The sequence below is a fragment of the Bos javanicus genome, chromosome 16 (genome assembly GCF_032452875.1).
Source record: "Bos javanicus breed banteng chromosome 16, ARS-OSU_banteng_1.0, whole genome shotgun sequence".
Classification (NCBI taxonomy): domain Eukaryota; kingdom Metazoa; phylum Chordata; class Mammalia; order Artiodactyla; family Bovidae; genus Bos; species Bos javanicus.
The window spans coordinates 44617003-44622756 of record NC_083883.1 but is presented as its reverse complement, the minus strand read 5'-3'; the positions used below and the strand labels follow the sequence as shown (position 1 = coordinate 44622756).

General features: G+C 49.4%; 1 non-coding gene across 1 annotated transcript; it reads left to right on the top strand.

Annotated features, from left to right (window-relative positions):
* Nucleotides 1-5374: 5374 nt before the first annotated feature.
* Nucleotides 5375-5481, top strand: LOC133228314 (U6 spliceosomal RNA). Its single transcript, XR_009730171.1, has one exon. It is a non-coding gene; the product is annotated as a U6 spliceosomal RNA (small nuclear RNA).
* The last annotated feature ends 273 nt before the right edge of the window (nt 5482-5754 follow it).

Genomic DNA, 5754 nt, shown 5'->3' with positions numbered 1-5754 from the left:
CCTCAGTCTGTCTTGTCTTCATTTGCTTTGCTCAGGCACCAGACAGGGTTGTGTGTATGTGTTGGGGGAGGGTGGGTGGAGGCATATTCACTCTATACAGAGCCCAGGGTGAGTGGCCCAGAGCTCCTGGTGTTGAGTGGTGGGTACCAATGGCTGTGTTCCCAGAAGGGCTGAGGGATTTGAAAGGACATCAGCAGAGACATACTTTGCCGACAAAGGTCCATCTAGTCAAAGCTATGGTCTTTCCAATAGTCATGTATGGATGTGAGAATTGGACTGTTAAGAAGGCTGAGCACCAAACAATTGATGCTTTTGAACTGTGGTTGGAAAGGCAAGACTCTTGAGACTCCCTTGGACTGCAAGAAGATCAAACCAGTCAATCCTAAAGGAAATCAACCTGAACATTCATTGGAAGGACTGAAGCTGAAGCTCCAATAGTTTGGCAATCTGATGCGAAGAGCTGACTCTGGAAAAGACCCTGATGCTGGGAAAGATTGAGGGCAGATGTCTGGGGGAGGAGAAGGGGTAGATAGGATGAGATGGCTGGATGGGATCATCAACAATGGACATGAGTTTGAGCAAACTCTGAGAGATGGTAAAGGACAGGGAAGTGTGGCGTGCTGCAGTCTATGGGGTCACAAAGAGTCAGACACGACTGGGCAACTGAACAACAATCAGCTACCTGGGTGGGCCTGGGCGGGAGGGTGAACTGGAGCAGAGATAGGAGGCCCTGGGTAAGCAGCGAGAGCAGGGGTTCAGCCGGCTCTTCGCCTTTCCCAGCCAGTGGCCCCTGACCTGGCCCTGGATGATCCATGTGACAGACCTTGTTTTCCGAGCCCACTTGGAATGGCCCAGCCATCCTCCCAGCAAGTGGACTTGGCACCAGCCTCCCCAGATGCACTGGTGGACCCCCAGCCCACACGCCAGCCCCAGTGGGCCCTGATGTAGCACTGGGAGATGCCCCAGTGAGCTGGGAGCCTGGGTGGGAACCCCAGGGGCTGGCCTCCTGAGTGTCCCAGCACAGGTTCTGAGCCCAGGCTGCCCAGTGACCAGAGTCTGCATTTCTGTGGGCTTCAATTTGACTCTGAAGCAGGCCCACCATCCAGGGCTGATCTGGAGATGACTGAAGTGCCCCACTATGGCAAAGGACTCATCCAGGCCCAGCACCTGTAGGGAGGGTGGTCGGTGGGTCCTTGTCTCCCTGAGGATGGCAGGGCAGGCTGTCTGACCGGCCCTGAGGACAGATGGGAAGGGACGGGCCCGAGCTGCTCACTCTGACCCGCATGGATCACAGCCGACCGTGTGTGGTAGCAGCAGGGCCAAGCCGCCCCAAGTGTGTGTGCCTGTGTGCAACGTCACTTCAGTGTGCCTGACTGCGACCCTAAGGACTAGCCCTCCAGGCTCCCTGTCCATAGGATTCTCCAGGCAAGAATACTGCAGTGGGTTGCCATGCTTTCCTTCACGGGATCTCCTGCATTGGCAGGAGGGTTCTTTACCACTAGCGCCACCTGAAGATGGAGCCACAAACACATCTGAGTTCACTGATTTCACAGGTCTTGTGATGTCCTCTGAGGCTGTGACCTCAGGAGGCCAAAGGGCCCAGTTCTTAGCAGCCCTCTCCTCCAGGGAACCTGTGAGTGCATGCCCAGGAAGAACCCAAGGCTCCCTCAGAAGTCACACCCGGCCCCCTGCTCAGAGCTCCCACCAAGCCCTGCTCTGGGACAAGGAGACCCAGCTGAGAGGGCTGTGGGGAGACGCCCCCCTGGTTTCTGAAAGCGATGTAGATGTGTCTGTTATCCCCTCACTAATGTCATCTTCTGTTGTCTCCTTATGAAAGAGAAATAAGTTTATTGTAGAAAATCTACAAATACAAGTGAGCAAAAAAGAAAATGACCCATAATCTCACAATTAAAATAATGGTGTCTACTCTTTTTTTTCTACATACGTATCTTCATATTTTCTTTTATGAAAATGGCATCTCTCTGCCCGCCGCATTCTGCCACTTTGCTTCTCACTTTAAACTGTTACCGGCCTATTCCATATCAAGTGTGCTTGCTCATCCCTCTTACAGCGTGCCTTCCCGGAGAGCACAAGCAGGCAATCTGACCTTCCCTTACTGCCAAGCATCTAGATTCCTGCTTTTAATCATCGGGACAGGGGTAAGCATCTTGTGGGAACCTGCGTCTTCTGTACCTACAGACTGTTCTTAGGATAGGTTTTGGGGGTTTTGTTCTATCACAGGTTTATCAGGAACCCAAAGCATTTTATATGCATTGCCTGGTTGCATTCTAGAAAGGAAAAGAAGGTGATCTAGGGTTTGGTTTTTTGTCTTGGGAGTTTTTTTCCCTTCAAAAATTCTTGATCCGACTTTAGCTTTGGATACCTGCACCTGGTTCCCAGACAACTTATGTGGTGGGATAGAAAGACGGTCAGAGGATCCAAGTTCCCTGGTCATGTTGGTAAAGAGATGGTCCCCGCCCCAATTCAGCCCCCAGGGAGGGACTTGGGAGTGGGGTGGGGGGGAAAGGAGGTGAGCAGGTGCTCAGCACCAAGTCCAGCAGAGAAACTCAGTTTTCATAGTCTGGGCTGCACGTGAGGTTGTATGTCAGAAAAAAGGTGTGCTGATAAGAAAAATCACCGACAGCATACCAGCCACCTTGCCTACTAGCTGTGTGACACTTGGAGCACTCCATGCAACATAAGTGGAAGGACCTTGGACCTCCTGTCCCCACTGAGGGGCAATCAGAGGCAGAAGCCCCCCGTTAGAGAATGTTTGGGGGGTCTGGAGTGGCTCCACTGCTGCAAAATGCTTTTTTTTGGCGGGGGAGGGGGCTGCACTGGGTCTTTGTTGCTGTGAGCAGGGGCTATTCTCTAGTTTCAATGTGGGGGCTTCTCATTATGGTGGTTTCTCTTGCAGAACACGGGCTTTAGAGTGCAGGTTCAGTAGTTGGGGCTTGAGGGCTTAGTTGCCTGGAGCCATGGGGAATCTTCCCGTACCAGGCATCGAACCCATGTCCCCTGCATTGGCAGTCGGATTCTTAACCACTGGACCACCAGGGAAGTCCTGCAAAATTGCTTTTTGTGGTAGCAGCTCTGAGGGCATTTTGTTACAGAGGGTAAAAGTGGGGGAAGCTGCTCTCAGCCCCCAAAGCATCTGACAGATGACAGCGAGTGGGCTAGATCACGGTGAAGGAAGGGAGAGAAACAGGATTCCGGTGCGTCTTCTTCATCCATAACTAGGTTTTCACAATAAGCATTGTGGTGTCCCTAGAGTGCTCCAGGCTGTGCCAGGCACTGGGGCTACAATGTTGGGCAGAACAGAGGTGTCCCTGCTCCCTGGGGGCTACGTAGAGCAGGAGGCCGGGCTTAGATAAGCACCCAGTGAGTACACAATGACACACCTTCAGGGCTTCGAAGTCATGGGTCATAGTCTCGAGGTTGGAGACGAAACTTTAAGGCAAGATGAGACAGGTCACTCTAAGTAGGAGTAAGTGCTTATGCAAAGGCCCCAGGGTGGCGTAAGGAATTGGAAAGTTACTGTGACAAAAACCCTGGGATGGAGGGTGTGAGTAGCTCCAGCTGAGCCCAGGAGAGCAGAAGCCACCCACAAAGGATGTCATTTGTCACCCACAAATGGCACATGAGGAATTTTAGACTTCATCCTAAGAGCAAAGGGAAAGCCAATGTCAAGTACAAGCAAGGGAGAGACAGGAGCAAACGAGCATTTTTAAAAGGTGACTCATCGGGACTTCCCTGATGGTCCAGTGGTTAAGAATCTGCCTGCCTAAGCAGCGGACATGGGTTCGACCTCACGGTCGGTGAAGACTCCACATGCCAAGGGGCAGTTTAGCCCATGAGCCACAACTGCTGAAGCCCTGGTTCCCTAGACCGTGCTCTGCAACAAGAGAAGCCACCATCATGAAAAAGCCCTCGCGCCTCACCTACAGAACAGCCTCCTGCTCTTCACAACTAGAGGGGAAAAAAAAGCTGATGCAGCAACAAAGACCCAAGACAGCCAAAAATCAATAAGTAAATAAAATTATAAAAAATAAAAATTGTTCAATTTTTGGAGAACCAAGTAGGATCTGAGCCCAAAATTTATGAGCATAACAGCATTTCCGTATTTTGTCTTTTCCTTGACTTAACTGAATTACACAGCTTTGAATAACATCACCAACTCAATGGACATGAACTTGGGCAAAGTCCTGGAGACAGTGAGGGACAGGGAGGCCCGGCTTGCTGCAGTCTATCGGGTCGCAAAGAGTCGGACAGAACTTAGTGACTGAACAGCAACAGCAACAAGCTTGAATCGAATGTGGCAATTCATAATACGTACGTAGGGGCTTCCTGACAGCTTGCGGCACCTAAGCCAGAGTCAGGCAGCCTGTGCGTCAGGGTGCACTGCTGGGGCCGCTCGGTGCCTCTGTAGAAAGAATTTCTTTAAGCAACTTGAGCTCTTCCATTCTAACACCAGTGGACCTTTCCAAGTTCGTCCATCTAAATCACACGTGCCAGCATAAATCCACGTGGCATAGCCCTCGCTCGCCCACCAAGTTGCCAGAACATTCCCTGAGAATTGCCAGATGCCACCAGGGGATGTGTGATTGCCTCCTTTCAACTTGCTTAGACATGATGCTGGAAGAAATAGGGGGTTAAGGGAAAGCTCGTGATTTTCTGGAGTTGACTTGATAACTAGATCTAGTCCCGGGCAGCCATCCATCACCGGTTAGGGCCTTTTATGACCTTGAGGCCTGCCTGCAGCTGCTGAGAGGTTTGCTGAGCTGGGATTGTGTCTGGAGATTCGATTTTCTGTTTGCAGAGACATCAACAGCTTATCATGAACTTGCAGCTCCCAAATTCACTGCAGTGGAGCCCAAGGAACATGGATCTCTAGTTTGACCTTAAAAATAGCAAAGTGGGCAGGAGAGTTGGGTTCAATATTTCATTTTTATTTGGCCCCTTCACTCCAATCTGCCAAATTACCAACTGCATTAGCTGATGACTTTATAGAAGGGCTGGTGTAAATGGCCCCAAGTGACCCCTGGCACAACCAAGCAGTATAGGAAGAGTCCACATCAGCAGGTCTCTTTTTCTGCTTCCGTGCTGAGCAAGCAGTAACCAGCCTGAAGTTGCTTCTCAACACATTTTGTTGACCTTGTATATTTCCCCCACAAAATCACTAGAACACATGGAATTGCTATGGATTTCCAAAATATTAGTCTATTTAAAAAGAAAATATAGAGAGTTTTTTCTAGTAGTAATATCAGTTTATTCATTGTGAAGATTGTACCAGATGCTAGCAATAGTGGACGCTAGATATAGGGTAAACAGGAATTCTGTGTGCCTTCTTTTCTGTAAATCTAAAATTGTTTCAGTGCTCGCTTCGGCAGCACATATACTAAAATTGGAACAATACAGAAAAGATTAGCATGGCCCCTGCGCAAGGATGATACACAAATTCGTGAAGCGTTCCATATTTTAAAAAAAATAAAATTGTTTCAAAGTAAAATGTTTATTTAAAAAAAATTATTTCCAGAACTTGGGGGATCCTTGATCATTACAATAACACTGCTTAATGGAACGGTTGCTTTAATTATTTTTCTTATGCATTTTCCTCCTAATAAATATCCCTAATCTTCTACTTGATCCCTAACTCATTATTAGAAACACATCAGGGACTTCCCTGGTGGCTTGTGGATAAAAGTCTGCCTGCCAATGCAGGTGACATGAGCTCAGTCCCTGGTCTGGGAAAAT